This window comes from Marmota monax, unplaced genomic scaffold, assembly GCF_021218885.2.
Source record: "Marmota monax isolate L192 unplaced genomic scaffold, Marmota_monax_Labrador192_F-V1.1 WCK01_AAM20220418_F8-fsc00052, whole genome shotgun sequence".
Taxonomy (NCBI): domain Eukaryota; kingdom Metazoa; phylum Chordata; class Mammalia; order Rodentia; family Sciuridae; genus Marmota; species Marmota monax.
In genome coordinates this window covers 3,603,480-3,624,385 of record NW_026693473.1, presented here as the reverse complement: position 1 = coordinate 3,624,385, position 20,906 = coordinate 3,603,480, and the positions used below count along the sequence as shown (strand labels likewise).

Below are 20,906 nucleotides of genomic sequence, written 5' to 3'. Positions count from 1 at the left end.
GTCTGTATTTACTCCTAGGCCACCCAGAAGGTACCTGGAACCCCACATTTTCTGCTTAAACAGTGCTGAGTCCACTTCCAGGTCTCTTTCTTGGGTCTCTTCCCAAGTATGGACTATGCCACAGTCTATATCAAGAGTGATCTGGGGATGTACCTCAGTGGTAGAGCACTTGCCTAGTATACACAAGGCCCTGGGTTCAATCTCCAATTAAAAAACAAAACAAAACTTCTCAATAAATAACTACAGAGATAGATGTGGATGTGGGGGCTGAGGTGTTCACATGCATGTGTATAAGGCCTGTAATGCAAAACTGAGAGGACAGATAGTCTTTGAAGAGACCATAAGAATTGCAGAAAAGAACTGACTTGAGTTGTTCAGTGTTATTGAAGGTGGCAAAAAATCTTCAAAAACAGAAAATTTTAAAAAAGAATTTCTTGAAAATAAGGGTTTCCCCAAACCCAGAAAAAGGCAACAAAGTTTAACAAAACTTTCTGAATTTCTTTACTCAAACTATAAACTTATTTGAAATCTAACTCCAATTTCACAATTTCATATTATGTTTGTGCTTAAAAACCATTTTCCCTGCAGAAAAGATGAGGACATGCAATGTGGTCCTAGTGTTTTTAAAGTGAAGGGAATTTCAGATACAGAGAGCCTACATAGTCAATTTATAGATGCAAAGAACTCAATTGACAGACTGTACACACAAAGTGGATGGATACTTTGGAGCGCTGGAAATGAACTTCTGCAAGTGAAAAAACCTTCTGTGCTAGTAAATAAAATCCTAAGTATTCTATACTCAGACACCCTTGTTGAGAGAAAATCTAGCTTAATGTCATAACTTTGTAACTGACAACAGGAATCAGTGCCATATAGGCAGAAGAGCAGAGCTTTAAGTCAAATTAATTTTGTTTGACTGTATTCAGTTTTACCACTATATTAAAGAAGGCTTCAGACAGTTCAGGGAAGTATTAATGGAAAAAGAAACAAAGTATAAAAATAATCATATCATGAGACAAAGAAACAAAATCATTTAAAAAAATTTTACTGTAGGTAATGTCTGTTTAATTAGATCTATTGTCTTCTCATCCTCCTCCTCCTTTTTTTTGTATTGAGGATTGAACCTTGTGCTTCATGAATGCTAGGAGAGTGTTCTATCACTAAGTGCATTCTCAACCCTTATTAAAAAATTTTGAGACAGGTCTCACTAAATTGCCCAGGCTGGCCTTGAACTTGTGATCCTATTGATTAAGCCTCTGGAGTAACCGGGATTACAGGTATGTACCTCCATACCTGGCTACATGCTACTTTCTTCTTTAAAAAATCCTCACATTGGGCTGGGGCTGTAGTTCATTGGCAGAGCGCTTGCCTAGCGTATGTGAGGCACTGGGTTTGATCTTTAGAATCACATAAAAATAAATAAAATAAAGGCATTCTGTCCATCTACAACTACAAAAAATTTTTTTAAAAAGTATTTGTGCAAATCATTTAAAAAATTCCTCACATTTTTTACATATCTTAAGAATATAGAGGGGCTGGGGTTGTGGCTCAGCAGTAGAGTGCTCGCCTAGCATGTGCAAGACACTGGGTTCGATCCTCAGCACCATATAAAAATAAATAAATAAAATAAAGGTATTGTGTCCAACTACAACTAAAAAAATATATATTTTTTTTTTAAAGAGAGAGAGGGAGAGAATTTTAATATTTATTTTTTAGTTTTTCGGCGGACACAACATCTTTGTTGGTATGTGGTGCTGAGGATCGAACCCGGGCCGCACGCATGCCAGGCGAGCGCGCTACCGCTTGAGCCACATCCCCAGCCCCTAAAAAAAATATTTAAAAAAAAAGAATATAGGGCTGGGGATGTGCGCTCGCCAGGCATGTGCAGGGCGCTGGGTGCAATCCTCAGCACCACATAAAAAAAATAAAATAAAGGTGTTGTGTCCACTGAAAAAACTAAAAAATAAATATTAAAAAAAAAGAATATAGAAAAATATAGCCTACAAAATTTAAATATGCAATAATGAATTAAATTGCTATACCAGAGGACAAAAACATTATAAAAAATATTGTCATATTTTCTCACACCTATTATTTACTTAATTGATATTTCTATTAATTATTACTTCTGTCCACTTTTAGTGCTATTGCTATTTTGTTTAATAGCATGTAACAGAATATATGATTTCAATTAAATACCTATTTTTCATATTTCTACGTTCAAGGATAACATCAACACAGTTTATATTATTTTTAATTTCCACCTCGATTAGGTTGGCAAACATTTTAAAAAGTCAGGCATTTCCAAATGTTAGCAAGGGTGTGTAGAGAAGAGAATCTTGTGCTGTTTGTGGAGCATAAAACTTGGTACAACCACTTCATGAAATAATCCAGTAATATTTTATTATATTAGTTTACTTTTGCTGTGTAACAAGTTGCCATAAACCTAGTGGCTTAAAACACATTTACTACCTTTTAGTTTATGTGGACCAGGAGTCCATGTGCAGCTTAGTTCCTCTGCTCAAGGTCTAACAAAGCTACAATAAAGTGTAAGTCAGGCCATCTGGAAGCTTGATTGGGGATGAATCTGTTTCTAAACTCTCTCAGGCTGTGTTGGCAGAATTAATTTCTTTGTGTTTTATTTAAGGACCCTGGCTTCTTATTGGCTCCCAGCTAAGGGCCATTACACTCAGGGCCTACAAGTTATCTGTGCTTTCCTGCTACCCTGCCCTGTGCCCTTTTCCATAAGCAGTTGACAACATGACAACTTGCCTTTTCAAGGCTAGCAGGAAGACTGCTAAGACAAATTCATATATAATGAAATGTCACCATGATAGTAAAATCCCATCATCTTTGCTGTATTCTAAGTCTCATCCTTATTCAAGAGGTAGGAATTACATAGGACAACACTATGGGACAGAGATCTTGAGGGATATCTTAGACATTAAATATGTTGTGTTTGAGAATATAGCAGGTTCCTTGTAGGTGGTAGATGTATAGGGATATTCATAAGAGCACTATGATAAAAAATACTGTTCTACACTTTTTTTGAGGGGGGAGTACTGGAGACTAAATTCAGGGGCACTCGACCACTGAGCCACATCCCCAGCCCTATTTTGTATTTTATTTAGAGACAGGATCTCACCGAGTTTCTTAGCACCTCAGCTTTGAACTCAGGATCTTCCTGCCTCAGCCTCCTGAGCTGCTGGGATTACAGGCATGTGCTCAGCATATTGTTCCACATTTAAAAAAATTTTCAAAATATAAAAAAAATCTAGCTAGACAGCCATTAGCTTATAAAGCACCACATGTGGTATGATAACATTTTCTTTTTTTAAGAGAGAGAGAGAATTTTAATATTTATTTTTTTAGTTTTTGACGGACACAACATCTTTCTTTGTATGTGGTGCTGAGGATCGAACCGGGCCACACGCATGCCAGGTGAGTGCGCGCGCTACCACTTGAGCCACATCCCCAGCCCCAAACATTTTCTATTATAGAGGAATTATGCTTTGGGCAATAGCCTTCTTGTTTTGGCCCAACACTGCCACCACTAAGAACAACTGGAGAAAATAGAAAAACATGAATGCATTTAAAGTACCCAGGAAGTAAGAATTTGGTGGTGCAAGAAAAGGGTGCCATGAAAAGTGAGCCTGTTTTCCATCACTTTTCCAAACCTGGGTTGACTGCTGATTCTAAGAACAGTGGCTAAAAAACTGAGTAGCGCCTTTGACTGCTCAGGACTGAGGAGGCTCTGCCAAAGAGGACAAGCCCTAGTAAATACCTGAGACTTTGATTGGGAACCTACCTTGGAGTAAGGGTGAACTGAGTAAAGTCCAGCTCTGAAAAATCAGTCTTAGTTCCTGATTGGAATAGGGTGTGGCAGGCATGCTTGCCTCTAGGCCTCTCTCATACAACACTTTTTTCCCCTCTTTCTCCTTTCTCAAACTCAACTCTGATTAAAAAAAAAAAAAAAAATCCATGGTGTGTTTCTTAGAATCATGGGTTGGGGAATGGTCATGCGGGGTTGGGGAGGGAGAAGGGCCCAAGGGAGGGAATGGGAGGAAAGAGGAAGTAAGGCAGGGAGGGGGAGTAAAAATGCGTTAATCTACCCCATCTCTTTCACCTTGTTTCTTGGTGTTTTAAAGTGATTCAGTAAAACTACCCCATCTGTGAGACTTTCCCATCACCTCTGCTTGGCTGGCTTTAGTTTTGCTTTTTTTGAAGCCACGATTCCATTTGCTTCTCCCAAAAAAACAATTCCATCAAATTTAATAGTAATAATTATGGAACCAAAATTTTCGTTTGTAAGCACTAATTGAGAGTAACACAAGTACATATGTTAAAAATTAATTCTTAATGATTTCTGATACTACTTAAAAAGTATCAGGCAAAGAGGATGGAAAGAATTAAAAACCCAGAGGCTTCCTGCAATCGGGCTGCACGTGAACCCTTTGGACACGAGGCACTGACGTCACTTTTTAAATAAGCCCTCAGCCTTCAATCACGCCATCCATCATTCATCTAATAAACATGAACTATTTTAGGTAATTACCACGTGAGGGAGGTGAGGGGGATCGATCAGCCTTGGAAGAGCTTAGTAAAGACAGGTTTATAGACACCACTTTCCCACCCTTGTACACGGACTGTAAACCGAAGTCGGACCCTTTCCCTGACCCCAACTCTTCACTAAACCGGCGCTAACCACTAGCAACCACTAGGGAAAGACCGTTGGAAGACTACTTTTCCCGGCAGGCTCTGCGGCGGAGGGGTGCGCGCAGGCGCGCAGGCCGGCCCCCGCACGCAGGCGCACTCCGCACGCCGGCTGAGCTGGTCTTGCTCCTCGGTGCGCGGCGGCGGAAAGCGAGGCCTGGTGAATACTGCTGAGGCGCGGGCAGGCTCTTCGAGGTTGTGCACGGGAGAGGTACCGTGGGCGAGCGAGCGAGCGCCTCACTCTAGCAGTGGCACCGGGATCGGTTGCCTCGAGCCGGTGAGTGAGGGTGCCCCCACTGCCGCGGCCCCTCCCCCGCCCGCTGGCAGATCCGGGTAGTCTCCGGCGTGAGCCTGGAGAGGCCCGCGGATGATTGCCGGCGCCGGCAGTGGCTCGAGCTTGGGTGCCTGGGCCCGGACGCTCGCAGCGCGTCCGTGCGTCACGGCCCCGGCTGTCCTAACGGCCGTACGGTCGGCGGAGGGAAGGTGGGGGCGGGGAACGCTGGTGTGATCGCCATCAGGAACGCCGGTCGAGGCGGGGCGGGGCGGGGCGGCGGGGTGGAAGCGGTGCCGGGGACTGCGGGGCGCCGAGGCAGCGGGGCGGAGAAGAGGCGAGCGCGGAGCCTACGCCGCGGCTTGACCCGGCGCGCGCGGGCGGGGTGCGGGAGTGGGCCGCGCTGAGCTAGTGCTGCTCTTAGGGAGGAAACAGCCGGGGTGGCTTGTAAAAATCCTAACCGCGCTGGAATGGACAGTCTGGGGAATTCACAAGTTAGAGCCCGGACCGGTGTTTGGACGGAGGTGTAGGGGGCGGGGTGGAGACCGTCGGCTGCAGTTTACAGATGTCATAACAACATGGGCCCAGAGCGGCTGACGGGGGTGTGGTAATTATAGGAATGACAGAACTAAGTCTGCGCCGAGCGTGTGTAAGCAGTGATGCAAAGGAAACAGCCAAGTATTAGATTAAGCTCGAAGTGGGAGGAGAAAACTGAAGGCTGACTGGAGTCAGGCAGGTCATAAGGGATGTTTTATGGTTGAATGGAAGTGTTTCTTGTTCCACTTTTAAATGAGAAGTTTCAAAATGATTGATTTTTTTTTTTCAGGCTTCAACTCAGATTCGGTAAACACTCATGAAATACTTCTGAAACTATTTAAAAACAATCACTTTTCCATCCTCCTTAAACAATTTCTTCAAAATCTCTGTTGGCATTAGATGAATAGGTAATTTTTGTCTCCTTTTGTTACTTTAAGGCTTATTCTTGACAGTTTTTCCTTAACTTGTTCTTCCTACTTTGGAAGTGATCCACAAGTTATTCTTCCCTCCGTTTTAAAGATTGAAGATATTAAAATTTATTTTTTTCAAGAAAAAGTTTATTTTTACTGAAATAATTATTCTTGGAAGGGACTGTTTTATGTACATATGATTTTAAGGGAGTGAGAGAAGGTAAGAGAATATTTATTGAGCGCCTTTTCAAATAATGTGCTAAATACTTATATAAAATACTTAATATTTATAATAACTTGGAAGTAGTTGTTAATTTTTCCTATTTGACAGAAGAAGTAATTTGTGTAAAGTCATCCAGCTCTTGTTGGAACCGACCCTAGAACCCAGAGTGTACTGTTTTAATAATTATTTCTTCTTTCTTTTGTTATTTCTTGGTTTTACTTGCTTTATTTAATTCATTCATCCAGTGAATGCTTATGGAGTGATCATTTACCTGAAACTTGGGATACAGCCATGATCCAGACGCACTGTCCATGTCCTCATGGAATTTATAATGTCACAGGGAAAACTAATAAATAATACAAATGTTGTCTGCATAATATCTTATCAGTCATTAGAATTGAGCAGAAACTGTAAAAAAGCTGTTTACAAAGAACAAAGAAAGTTCAAATGGAAACAGACAACATAAGCTTTGAGGATCTTATAATCCTAGGGGAACAAAATACATATTCATAAAAATCCAAGAGTGGGTCTGGGGCTATACCTCAGTGGTAGAGTATTTATCTAGCATGTGTGAAGCCCTGGATTTGATCCTCAGCACCACATAAAAATAAATAGAATAAAGGTATTGTGAAAAAAAATGTTTTAAAAAATAAAAATCCAGAAGGGGCTGTAGCTCAGTGGTAGAGTACTTCCATAGTATATCTGAGGCCCTGAGGCTTGATGGACCCTCACCCCCCCAGGGTGCATGGAACCTGAAGCCATGAGGACAACTAGAATAAACTAAGTGACAGAAATAAATGTATCACCTGAAAGCAGTATACTTTTATTTTATTTTTTCTAAGGTCTCATGTAAGCTTATTCATTTCCTAATATATAGTGTTAGGCATCTTATCTAGAATCGATACATACCAAAGGGGGTCCTGAAAAAAAATTTTCTTTATTGCCATCCAGAGCACTGTTTATATATATATATATATATATATATATATATATATATATATATATATATATATATATATATATTTAATTTGTCCTTCTAAAACAGAGACAAATTCTTAAGACCCTAGTGCTAGGCTTTTATTTTTATTATTTTTTTATACAAATGACTGCCTTTCATTAGGCCATTTTTTGTTTTGTATGCTGGCCCGTTTCTCTTTACACTTGGGTTGTCAGGAATCTCATTGTGTGTTCAGTTTTTGTAATTTTCCTTATTTTATACCAGATAATCTAGAATTGCTCTAATTTGTTTCTAATGACTTTGTTGCCATTGTTCTCTGTTGCTCTCAATTGTTTTGTCCTTTTTTCTTTCTCCATACATGTGAGAGTGGGATTATATCTTATTTTTTCATCCCCTGGGTGTTTGTTGAATTAATGATACAATCTTACTGATTTATAATGTCTGTGTTTTTGGAAATGTGTATGAGTACTGTATATAAAATCAATTAAGATATTTTGATTGGCCATGCAAGTAAAGATGGGTGACCTAGTGATAAGGACAGTCCTCTAATACTCTTTGTTTTAAGATATCTTTGTACTTTGTAGGGATTATGAATTTATCTGTATTAATGGAATGGTAAACAGTTCAGTTAACTGTGTTGGGCTGCCTTTTTTTTTCTTTTTTTCCTTGTTTCTGTAAGTAGGAGGTGCCCCCAGGCCAGCTGGGGGCCAGATAGGCCTACCTTAGAAATTTTTGAGGTTGTGCATTGAAAGCAAGGATGAAGACTGATGGGATGTACAGTTTGTTTTTAAATATGTTAATGACCCTACAAAGGAGACCTCAGTGAAAAAATGGTTCTGTCCTAGTGTAGACTAATTGGGACAATTTTTGAGAGCAGGCAATAATCCAGAATGTGGATAATGGGGATAATCTCTTTCATATAACAAGAATAATACTGCCCTTCATATACAAAGATAAGTCTGCTTACTCATCATGATTGATTTTCCAGCATGAAGAGGGATATGTGCTGAGTTGTCCATGTGTCTCTATCCTCTTTGACCAACAAGGCAGCTTGGGGTCAGAATGGGGGTTTGTAGCTGGGAACAGAAAGACTCACAGAAAGTACCTAAGTCTGTTAATAGGTCAAGCCCTACAGATGCTTTCACTTAATTACCTTGCAAAACCACTCTACAGGTGGTTACATAGACAGGATGATTAGGTAACTTGCCCTACTTCTGAATAAGTGGTAGAGTTGGGATTCAAACATAGGGCTGTTTGTATTATGTTCACATCAATAATTAAACTTGATTTTATTAGCAGTTCAGTTTTTCCATCAGAAAAAAACTAGAATTTAACACCATGAAATGACACTGTAAAGGTCTGATTTACTAACTGAAAGATTGTTCAAGTTCCTTGTTTTATCACCATTTTAAAAAGTGGAATTTAAAATTAGAGTACTGTATGGCAGGTGCAGAGACACATGGCTATAATTCCAGTGGCTTGGGAGGCTGAGACAGGAGGATTTTGAGTTCAAAGCCAGCCTTAGCAAAAAGTGAGGCACTAAGCAACTGAGTCAGATCCTATCTCTAAATAAAATACAAAATAGGTCTGGGGATGTGGTTCAGTGGTCCAGTGCTCCTGAATTCAATCCCCAGTACCAAAAAAAAAAAAAAAAATTAGAGTACTGTATGAAAAATGCTGCTGTCCCTTGTTGCAGCTTCTACACTTTAGATGCTATCCTTAGCTGTTTCCTCCTATGTTATTTATAACTCTCTCTCTCCTGTGCTTTCCTCCCCTTCCTCCCTCTACCTTCCTGCTAATCAGTGAACCCAGGGCCTTGGGCATGATAGGCACATTTACTTGCTCTTTCCATCACTGAGCTTTACCCTAACCCCTGTTGATATTTCTTGATACAACAATTTTAAACATTATCTGTTGATTTTCTTCTAAGCAAAGTGTATTCCTTGGTGTTTCATAATTATCTCACCCAAACACATGCCCACTGCCTCTCCCCTCTTCTCAATATAGTTATCACAGATGTTTATTAAGTCAATAATCAATGTTTACGGTATTATAACTGGGTAAATATTCACAACAATCCTTCTTGGGTACTATGATATCATTTCCTCTCATGTTTTTCCTGGGAGTTAATACTTTTTTGTTTCATTTCCTGAGACAGGTATCCTGGAACCCTTTGGCTTCTTTAATGCAGTCTGGACTGGTTACCTTTTGAGCTTGTTTCACAGTTGTTATCCTGGGATGTTTCTTTTTATCATTCTTAAAATTCTCTTTTCCTTTCTCCTGTATAAGATCTCTTGTTTCTCATGCTTCCCCACCTTGGTTTATTCATTTCCTTGGAGTAAATGTAGTAGTTTTCTGAGGCATGATATGTGGGAATAAGAACTCTTGAGTTGTTAGTTTGAACAAAAAAATCTTTATTCTGCCTTCACATTTGATCAGTAATTTGGCTGGGTATAAAATTCTAGGTTGAAAGTAATTTCTACTCAAAGTACTCATTTCTATTCAAAGTTTAGAAGTCGTTGCTTTTCTTTCATTGTTGCTGTTGAAGTCCAAAGACAGTCCGATTCTTCTTCATTTGTATGTGACCTTCGTTGTCTCCCAATCTCTATAAGCTTTTTGGATATTATTTTTTAATCCTTGAAATTCCATGATAATGTGCTTGAGTGTGAGTCTTTTTTATTTAAGGGCAGTCAGTAGACCCTTCCAAGCTGAGAATTCATGTTCTTTTACTTTGGGAAATTATTGTTTCTTTTTTTACTTGACATTGTTTAGGATCTTTCTGTTGAGGGGGGTTGTGTATGTGTATGTAGTATGTCTAATATGGAATTTCATCTGCCACATTTTACTTTTCATTCCCTAATAAATTGATGCCTGAGTTGCTTTTCTGCAGTCACATACCTTCTTACTTGTACATCTTTATGGACCTGTGGGAAAGTTTTTTGGGTTTACAGTCTCAGGAGTGTGATTCCTGCAGCATAGAATGAGACAATTAGGGGCTGGGGATGTGGCTCAAGCGGTAGCGCGCTCACCTGGCATGCGTGCCGCCCGGGTTCGATCCTCAGCACCACATACAAAGATGTTATGTCTGCTGAAAACTAAAAAAAATAAATATTAAAATTAAAAAAAAAATGAAAATTAGTTTATGTGCCTACCAGTAGAACAGGAGGGTTCTTGTTTGCTCACACCTTTGCCTCTGCTTGTCTTTTTAATCTTTTTTTAGTCTGATGGGTATAAAGTATTTCAATTTACATTCTCTTAATTACTTATAATTTTGAGCATCTTTTTGATGATTGTTTATTTTGGGTTTCTTCTGTTTTTGGTATGTTGAAGTTCCTTGTGGAACTTTGTTGATTTTAAACTTGGAAAATATTTTCTCTAAGCTTGTCATCTTTCTGTTCATTTTGTCTTTGATTAGATATTCAAAGTTTGTATTGTTTCTTTGATAATCTCTTCATTTTCAACTTTTTGTTCTGTCTTTTTGGAATGTGTATTATTTGGATATAGGACTTCTTAGGTGATTTAGATTTTCTTTTCTTTCCTCTCCATTCCTTAGTCCTTTTTATTTTTGTTTTATTTCTTATTGGTATATTATCATCCCTTAGGTCTTTCTTTTGTTTCCCAAGAGATTTCCTTCGTGTTTTTAGTCCTCTGTTGAATTTTTAATTTCTGTCCACATTTTAATTTTTTTAGAGCTCATTCTTATATTATCTATATTGTTTCATAGATGCTATAATCTTTTTTGTGAATGTTAATGATCAACTTTATTTTTTGTTTTGTTTTGTTCTATTCATTGCACTATTTCTTCTGAGTTCCTGTGATTCCATTGCTGTCTTTTTTCTGGGTAGAGGCTTTCCCTAGATGTCAGTAATCTTATGGCTGTGCCGAAAACTGAATTGTATCCTCTGTAGGTGTGGCTTGTTGAGGGTGAACAGGGTAACTGGTTGCCATTTGCAGGACACACTGATATGTCTTTTCTCTTGGACTGATCAGTTTTCCTGAGGAAGAGAGCCTTTAGTCTCTTGCCTGGAAGATACACACTTGGCGGCCATATTTTGAAAACCCTTTTAGAAAAAGTTTTTTTTTTAATTTTTTTTTTTTTTTTTTTAAGCAACAGGGATTGAACCCAGGGACGCTTTACAATTGAGCCACATCCCCAGCTCCTATTTTTATGTTTTATGAGTTGCTTAGGGCCTCGCTAAGTTGCTGAGGCTGGCTTTGAACTCGAGATCCTCCTGCCTTAGCCTCCCGAGATGCTTTAATTACAGGCATCTGTCATGATTCGGGCCAAGGAACTGGAGTTCTTAATTGTGTTCATATACTCCTGTTTTCTTTCTTTTCTTTTTTTTTTCTTTTTAGAGAGAGAGAGAGAGAGAGAATTTTAATATTTATTTTTTTTAGTTTTTGGCGGACACAACATCTTTGTTTGTATGTGGTGAGGATCGAACCCAGGCCACATGCATGCCAGGCGAGCGTGCCACCGCTTGAGCCATATCCCCAGACCCTATACTCTTGTTTTCAATGTGGTACCTCACTGAGTTTATGTTATGTATGTATTTATTAATTTTGGGGACCTGGGGATTGAACCCAGGACCTCATGCATGCTAGGCCAGCACTGTACCACTGAGTATCCTTGACCTGCTTGGAACACCATTTTAAATTCTCCTTTTCATTTTCTTTGCAGTAATTGTCTCAACATCTGGAGGGGTTAGGGAAGAGTGATTATCTGGCTATGAAGAATATGGGAGAAAATCTGAGTGTGTGATGGTTGTTTAGACTTTCAGCTGACTTCAGTTTTTAGCCCCAGTCCTCACTTTACCCTCTGAAATATCTGGGGGATCTTCTGTTTGTGAAGCAACCTGCCTGGTGGGCGGTGTAAATCATTTGTTTCTTAATGACTCTGCCTTTGCAGGTGTTTTATTTTCAGAGTTCTCCACTTTGCTAGTAAAATGTAACTTGACCAGTAGTTTTATAGCTTCTAAAATGGCTTATATATAAATCCACCATTTACTTTTTACTTTCTCCTGGCTTTAGTTTTTAATATTAAGTGCACATCTTATATTTCTACAAAATTATATATAATTTGTATAATGGAATTAAGATGGATAGCCTTTCATCCACAAATACTATTGCAGATATTAAACGTTCAGAATATTTAGGGTGTGTTTGAGATTTACTGACTATATAGGCTGACTCAGCATACTGTGAATATATAATATCTCGACTATAATAAAAATAGAAAAAATCTATAGTCAGTGTATTTGGGATATAGATTGGTGGAGGATGGAAATACCATTAAATTGAGATGAAGTGATCTTATAGGAGAAAGAAGTTCAAACTTGATCTAAGAAGTGGCAAAGATGTAGGTTCTTATACATTGAAATAATACAGTGATAAAAGTATTGAGGTTAACCTGAGAACTTTGGGGAAGATAACTGAAAAACAGAATCTGAGGTTGGGTAGAGTCATTTAAAGCTGGTACATTTATCTAAGTATAGGATGACCTAGAACAGGTTGATGGCAGTGGAAATTGATAGGAACAGATAAATATCATTTTGGATGAGATAAGCAAATTTTAATAACTGACTAAATGGACATGAGGGAGAAAGTACAAAAATCTTCTTTTGAAAAAAACAATATATTTCAGTTTTACCATCAGGAACTTTTTTTTTTTTTAATCTTGTTTTATTTATTGCTGTTTTTGGCTTTACTTCTGTAGAAAAGAAGAGGAAAATTGGACACCATGGCTTTTATTTTAAAGTCTTCTGGGTCCTCAAAGTGTTTAGAAAGTTATTTACAATAACCTAAAATGTTAATGACTTAGGTGATAATATCCTAGAAATGTATGCTTAGGATAAGTCAGATTAATTTTCACATGCTATTTGTTTTTTCTCTTGTCATAGGCTTATATAGATTTGATTTCCTTCCTTTTTCATCAAAGCTCTTGTCAGTCCAACTTCAGCCTGCACTTTCAGATATATTTTGCATTGTTATACAACAGAACAGGTTGTTTTATATTGAATTTCAAATGTTGACGTAAATGAGAATTGATGATCTTTAAAAAGAAAACCCCCATACTTTAGGGATCTAGTTGTCTGTCTTAGATCTATTAATCAGACTCTTAGAAAGGATAGTTGAGGTCTGTGTTTTTCAGAAGGTTCTCCAGTGTGACAAATATAATCTACCCCATCCACACCCCTGCCCCACGAGAATAAACTTACCAGTCTCCTTTATGGATACTGCTGAAGAAATCTTTATGGTTTTAAATGTACGTATTTTGAAGTCTATAGATATAGACACCCCCCCCCCCCATTGGATATCCTTTATTCATCTGCAATTGTTGTTAGCCATGGTCAGGGAAACACTCAAAGATTTTTATCATGACAGATTTATTTTTAAGAAGGCTTTTAGATTCATAGCAAATTAGAATGGTAATTTCATAGTCTATATCTAATCCTTCCCTCACAAATATGCAGCTTCCCTTACCATTAGGATCCTGCACCAAAGTGGTTCATTAGTTACAGTTGCTAAAACTGAATGTGTCTCCCTTGAGGTGCATGTTATTGAGAAGATGTAATCCCCGATATGATGTTTAAAGGTTTGGACTTTAGGAGGTGATTAGGTTCTGAAAGTGGAGCCCTCATGAATGGGATTAGTGCCTTTATAAAAGAGACCCTGGAGAGCTCCCTTTTGCCTTCTGCTATGTGAAGACACAGCAAGAGCACAAGAGCATGGCTGTATGTGAATCAGGACATAGGCCCTCATCAGACACTTCAGTCTACTGAAGTGCTTTGATCTTGGACTGCCCAGCCTCAGAACCGTGAGAAATAAATTTCTGTTGTTTATGAGCTATCCAGTCTCTGGTATTTTGTTAGAGCAGCCCAAACAGACTAACAAAGGTGATGAACCAACATTGATACATCCTTACCACCCAAAGCCTGTATGTAGTTTATGTTGGGGTTTATTCTTGGTGTTGTATATTCTGTGGCTTCTGCATATGTTCTGTGGGTTTCAGCAAATGTAACATCAACCATTATTGAATCTCATAATTTTCCTGTCCCCCAAATCCTCTGTGTTCCACCTATTCATTCCTTCTTCCCCCTAATCCCCTAGCAACCATTGATCTTTTTTTTTTGTTTCCATAGTTTGCCTCTTCTAGAAGTCATAAACTTAGAATCATACCCATATGTTTTTCTAGAAGCCTTCAACATGATAAATATAATACCCCTTTTTTCTCCAAAGTGAAGAAGCTATAATCAGTATTAGTTATGGATACTGGTGTAGAAATGTTTAAGAAAGCATTAGCAGATGTAATTGCAAAAGGGTGCTATACAATGACTAATTAAATAAGAAATCAAGGATCCATTATTATAAGTCAACTGTATTTAATAATTCAAAGAAGAAAAACAACTGCCCAAAAGACATTTGTTGTAACTCAAAGAAAAACAACTGCCCAAAAGACATTTGTTGTAACTCAACACATATTTCAGATTTCATTTTATTTTATATTATTTTTTTGGGGTATTGAGTATTAAATCTAGGGCCTTATGCATGCTTGCCCAAGTGTTCTACTGAAGAGCTACCTCCTCAACTGCATAGGTGTGAGTGGATGGTACTTAGGTGTGATTTCTTTCCTTTTTTTTAAAAAAATAGCTGGAGGGGGGTTGCTGGGGTTGTGGCTCAGTGGTGTAGCACCTGCCTAGCAAGTGTGAGGCCCTGGGTTTGATCCTCAGCACCACATAAAAATAAATAAAAGAAAGATATTGTGTCCATCTACAGCTAAAAATATATTTAAAAAATTAAAACCTCAAATAGTAACTGCAACACAGCAGTAGTTCTGAAACCCCAAATGTCCATTAGCCAGTGACGAGATAAATTATAGAACAATCATACAACAGAATAGTATTCATCAAGAAAAGGTACATGCAACAGCATGATGGATCTCAGATGTATTATAGTAAGTGAAGGAAGCCACACTTAAAAGGCTGTATATTATATAGTTCCATTTATTTATATTCTGGAAAATGCAAAACTATAGGGACAAAATTAGTGATTGGGTTTGGAAGAAGTAGGTTTCCTGGAAGGGGATCCGATATTTGAAGTGACAAAAAGGTAAATTGTAGTAGTATGTATGACTGTGTCAGAATTCAGAAAGCCTTTTACATAGTAAATTTTATCGTATGTAAATTTTATGTCATAAATCTGGCCTTTAGAAAAAATTCAGAATCATGCTTGGTGGCAAAGCACTAAACAAATCAGAATCAGAAATAAGACACACCAACAAGTACCTTTCTTGCTTAACATTGTTTTGGAAGTATGAGTTAATAGGGCAGTGAAATAGGAAAAAAATGTAAGAATAGAGAAGGTAAAATTTATAAATGTTTGAAATATTAAATATTAAGAGTGTCAGCTGTGAAAATTTCAAAACAGATTTCAGTAGCAGATTTAATTCAGTGGTTTGCATAATATGGTAACGAATCATTTTCTTGTGTATAAACAATAATAGAATATAATGGAAGGAAAGTTCACATTCATTATTGCATTAAAAGAGATAAAATGGAAATGCATATTTAATTCTTGACCAAGAAGACAGAATATTTTGAAAATATTGAGTTTTCTTAATCTCTGTTTTGACTGTCATTTGAAAATCAAAGGACTTTTTCTTTTTTCTTAACAAGACAAAAGATTATTTAGACCAATGGTTCTCAGATTCTTTGGTTTCAGAATTTCTTTTTATTCTTAATGAAAATTCCAAAGAACTTTTGCTTGGATTTTTTTTTTGTTGTTGTTGTTATCTCTTAACATTTATTTTGTTTGAAATTAAAACAAAATTACACAACACGGGCATACACAAGCACATTCCATTGAATGTCAGAATGATGATGTCATCATACATCATGAAGTCTTTGAAAAACTTGTAAGAGTGAAAGTGAAAAGGACATTTGACAACTTAGTAATATTAGTATGAAAATAGTTCTCATGCGAAGTGTATTTTTTTGTGTACATTGTTGAATATGTAAAAGTTGAGTTGTAAATTCTTTGTTATTGTGTGATGGGGAGAACAGGTACCTACCCTGGTACAGCATGCAGCATTTTAAAGAATAGCTTGACAGTTTCAAAACTGTAAATGCACATACATTTGGTGTCAGTGTTAGAATTTATTCATGGCTATTATGCACAAATATGCATAAATGCACAGAAAATATGTGTTATAGCATTGTTTGTCATAGAAGAAAATTGCCAGTCATGTCTAGGGTCTGTAAAAATTAGTTATGATATTAGTAACCATAGTTTAAAAATTAGTTACTATGTTAGTTGAAAGCTCTGTAGGATTGATAGACAAAGTTGTCCAGAGTTGAAGCTAAGTGCAGAACTGTACATAATTAGCATATCAGTGTGTCATAGAAAACAAAAGGAGATGCATATAGTTATAACCAATTTTTGAAAAGACATAAGGAGAACTTGATGGTGGTTATGATTGGAAATCAGTTGAGTGCTTTTACATTTATTATCTTTTGCTTCCTAAAAGGGAAGAACATTTCAAAGGCATAAGTGAACTAAATATATGGTGATAGAAATTATTGGAGGCATTTGTGAATTCAATTTAAGGAAAAAAGGAAGAAAGAGTTTCTGGCATTGTTTTAGTTTTCTTTTCTGCCTACTGGTTTTAAAGAATGACTGCTCTAAAAAACAATACGTACTGCTATTTCTCCTTCTACCTTCTCATTTCTGTGCTTTTATTTTGTACTTCTGTTTTGTGAAATTTTCTCTTTGCCTCAACTGCTGAAATCCTATCTATCCTTCAGAAAAAGAAGACCCACCATCTTTATGAAACTATTTCCAATTACCTTAGTCAGAAGAGAGATCTTTCTTTTTGAACATTTTGAGTTATTTATAGCCATTCCCTCATTTCTATATACAGGCCAGGCAGTGTAAGTATGCTTTCATGTTATTTCTCTTCACCTTATGAAGTGTTATCGCATTGTGCAGATGGGGAAAACATGCCTTGGAGAAGTCTAGTATCTTCCCTACATCATTGTACTGAGAATACATGGCTTCAAGGATGGATTTTGCCGCAGTCTGGCTGGGCACAATCAGGAGCCACTTGTCAAAAGAAACTAACTTTATTTTTAGAACCACACACGCCAAACAAAATAGCCTCTCAGGAAAAACCCTCAGAGCCTCAACTGCCACCACCGGCTTTCCACAAGCCTCTCTCTCCCACACAAGCTTCTCTCCACCTCCCACAGTCCTCCTGCTCTTGAGGCCGATTGGCTGGGTCACGTGGGCGGAGCCAAAAAAGTCCCCCAATGAGCAGCTCCGTGGTCTGAAAGGGCAGGGAAACAGCCCAATGAGCATCACCGCAGAGGAGCCAATCAGCTAGATGTTGCTGGGGCCGAGGAGCCAATCAGCTAGATGTTGCTGGGGCTGCTGTGAGCCAATCATCAGCCGGCAGCTGGAAGTTTGCTGGGGCCCCTCAGGCTGTGGCTCTCAACAGGATTTTATCTATAAACCTGCTTTTTATGACACTTTCATAAAAGAAGCCAAGAATAGTTAATTTTCATGCTAACATTTCTTTCCTTTTTAGAGTTAAAAATTGTTTTTGAAATAATTTTAAACTTACAGAAAAGTTTCCAGAAGTGTTCAAGGTTTCCTCTGTACACATTCATGTTTCTCAGTTGTTCATTTGCTTTTGTAATTATTCTTTCCACATATATTTTTTTGTTCCCAATATTGCTTTTTCTTAGTTGGCTGTCCTTCCATTTCCTCGTTGAATACAGACTTACAGTTAACTTAAGTCTAATTGGTTTTGGTTTGTTAAGCTTTATCAAGTTCTTGCCATGTCACTAAGACTTCTTTCCTTTGACCTAAAGTTTATGGTTCTTGAATTTGGATAATCATTGCAACACTGCTGTTATGTCATTTCCGAGCCAAAATGCTGCCTGCTTTAGGAAACCAGTACTTTTCTGTATATTATTTTTGAACACCTTAAAGTATGATATCATTGGAATTATTCACAAATTCTCATCTGTAGTATACTCACCTTTCAGGCTGATAAAGCTCAATCTGACAAAATACCACCGGGTGGATATATTAGTCTGCTCAGGTTGCCATAACAAATTACCACAGACTGGGTGGCTTAAACAACACAAATTCATTTTCTCAGTTCTGAAGCCTAGAAGTGAAGGTTAAGTTCCAGCAGGGTTAATGTTTGGTGAGGCTTCTGCTGACTTGCTACCTGCATTCTTTTTTATTTTAAATTTTTTTAGTTTTAGGTGGACTCAGTATCTTTATTTTTTTTTAACGTGGTGCTGAGAATCGAACCCAGTGCCTCACGCATGCTAGGCAGGCACGCTACCACTTGAGCCACATCCCTAGCCCCTACCTGCATTCTTAATGTCTCTTCATATGGACTTAGTGTCTTAGAAGTCTCTGGTGTCTCATTTTCTTTCTCTAAGGACAGTAGTCCTACAAGTTTAGGCCCCATTCTTAAGATCTTACTTACCTCTGTAAAGTTCTATATTCAAATATAGTTACATGGGGGTTAATACTTCAACATAAAAATTTTGAAGGGACATTATTCAGTCTATAACAGTAGAGCACTTGTTTGTTTCTTCTTCTCCCCCCCCCCCTTTTTTTTGGTACTGGGGATTGAACAGATGCATATAGTTATATAACCAATTTTTGAAAAGACCTAAGGAGAACAGGTTCTTGCTAAGTTGCTCAGGGCATTGATAAATTACTGAGACTGGTTTTGAACTTGCCATCTTCCTGCTTTAGGCTCCTGAGCTGCTGGGAGTATAGGTGTATGCCACCATACCTGGCAAGCACTGGGTTTATACAAGAGACCTAGGTTCATATACTAACTCTGTCTTGAATTAAGTGTGTAACCATGGCCAAATCACTTAACCTCTGAGCTTCCTGATTCTATACCTATAAAAGGTAAGGATAATAATTTTTACCTTATTGGTTTGTTAAGAGATCCAAGTAAAACAGAAATTATGACATCACATTATGAACCAATGATTCTCAGGCGTGTGCCACCGCACGCCTGTAATCCCATTGGCTCAGGAGGCTGAGACAGGAGGGTCACAAGTTCAAAGCCAGCTTCAGCAAAGCTGAGGTACTAAGCAACTCAGTGAGACCCTGTCTCTAAATAAAATACAAAATAGGGCTGGGGATGTGGCTCAGTGGTTCTCCTGAGTTCCATTCCCAGTACTGGGGGAAAAAAATGAACCAGTGATTCTCAACCCCTATCAAAATCATTTTTAAAAAGAAAATTGTTTTAGAGGCTGAGGGTGTAGCTCAGTGGTAGAGTATGTGACTATCATGTGTAAGGCTCTGGGTTTGATTTTTAGCACGCCCCCCCCCCCCCAAGTTCCTACAATTTTCAGCATAACAAATAAGGAGCTCTGTTCTGACCCTCCCCCAGTAAGTAAAACTGAGGAAAATTATAGTATAAAGCCTCTGGAAATGGTTCTGGAACATTCAGAAGTGAAAAATGAGGGGAAAAAGCAAAAATGGGCAGAAATGAAGGGGTAAATGATTCAATAATAAGTCTGAGGAGATGTTAATACCCTACTAGGTAGAATCATAACAACTAAAGTCATTAAGGAAACAACACCATAAATGAAAGATAGTAGTTTATTATCTGTGCATGGTACATTCTAATACTGTCAGTGGAAGTTTTAAACTACATATATACTAAACCCTGAATACAAGCTGCAACAGTTGTATGACAGCTGAGATAGCATCTAAGTGAATAATGGTTAGATAGCATACATAGCATTGGTAAACTGGATGAACATAGGGGTTATTTACCTTCCTGGCAAGACAGTAGAATGGTGTGAGATTACATCAGTAATTAGAATGATGTGCAGTTTAAAACATAAATTGTTTATTTCTAGAATTTTTCTGTTTAATAATTTTGGACCATGATTGGTCACAGGTTAACTGAATACTCAGAAAGCAAAACTGCTGCAGATAAGGGGTGGACTATACAAATCAGATATGAAGAAGGACACATTATATGTGACCTTATAAAAATTAGAATTATGAAGAAATTGAACCGTTTTATCCCAATAAATTAAATGGCTTTGACATTTTTTTCAAAAGAAATACTATCAAAACTGTCTCAGTAAGGAATAGACTACCTTATGAAGGCATCACAAAACTACCTACAAAGAAAAGCCTAGGCCTATCTGATTTCACTGCTGGATTCTACTAAACATTTAAAGAAGAATTATCACTAAATCTTCACAAACTCTTCCAAAAAGCAGAACAGGAAGGAACACCTCCCAACTCATTTTTTTTAATATATATTTTAAGGTGTAGATGGAGACAACATAATGCCTTTATTTTTATGTGGTGCTGGGATCGAACCCGGGTCCCGTCTGTGCTAGGCGAGCGCTCTACTGCTGAGCCACAATTCCAGCCCCCTCCAAACTCATTTTATGAAGCTTGTATTACTTTGATACTATAACCAGAGAAAGGCATTTCAAGAAAACTACAGACCAATATTACAAATATGAACATAAAAGTCCTTGTCAGAATACTAGCAAACTGAATTCAACAGCATATAAAAAGGTTTATACATCATGACTAAGTGGAATTTATCCTAGAAATATGATTGATTTTAAATCAAAAAATCAATTAATGTAATGTATTAGTAAAATTTAAAAAATGCTGTCATCTCAATAGACACTGGAAAAAACATTTGATAAAATCCATCACCTTTTTCTGATAAAAACAGTCAACTAGAAATAAAAGGGAACTTCTCAACATGACTAAAGTCCA

General features: G+C 37.7%; 1 protein-coding gene across 1 annotated transcript in view; it reads left to right on the top strand.

Annotated features, from left to right (window-relative positions):
• The first annotated feature begins 4,808 nt into the window (after positions 1–4,808).
• Positions 4,809–20,906, top strand: part of Kpna1 (karyopherin subunit alpha 1) — a 65,061-nt gene continuing 48,963 nt past the window's right edge. The window contains exon 1 of the mRNA XM_046457910.2: positions 4,809–4,990. The gene's annotated coding sequence lies outside the window, so the exon portion shown is untranslated. The remainder of the gene's footprint in view (positions 4,991–20,906) is intronic.